The sequence below is a fragment of the Penaeus chinensis genome, chromosome 7, assembly GCF_019202785.1.
Source record: "Penaeus chinensis breed Huanghai No. 1 chromosome 7, ASM1920278v2, whole genome shotgun sequence".
NCBI lineage: Eukaryota > Metazoa > Arthropoda > Malacostraca > Decapoda > Penaeidae > Penaeus > Penaeus chinensis.
In genome coordinates this window covers 6,229,467-6,229,752 of record NC_061825.1, presented here as the reverse complement: position 1 = coordinate 6,229,752, position 286 = coordinate 6,229,467, and positions in this window count along the sequence as shown.

Genomic DNA, 286 nt, shown 5'->3' with positions numbered 1-286 from the left:
TAACCACAGCCTACAAGTATAACCATATTGAACATTCACATAACTATATCTTAGTGTTCCTAGCGTGATCCACTCGTTGCATCAATAACGAATATTTCAAAAAAAAAAAAAAAAAAAAAAAAGCTTACACAACTTGCAACATTACCAGCCGAGAATACATAAGAGTAGGTCAACCTTATGTCACGGCCTCAACCCCTGCCCCCCCCCCCCCCCCCGCAACCTTAGGAAGTTGGCAGAAGTACTAAAGGTATTCCCCCATCAGCCCTCCCGCAGGTGTGTTCGAACG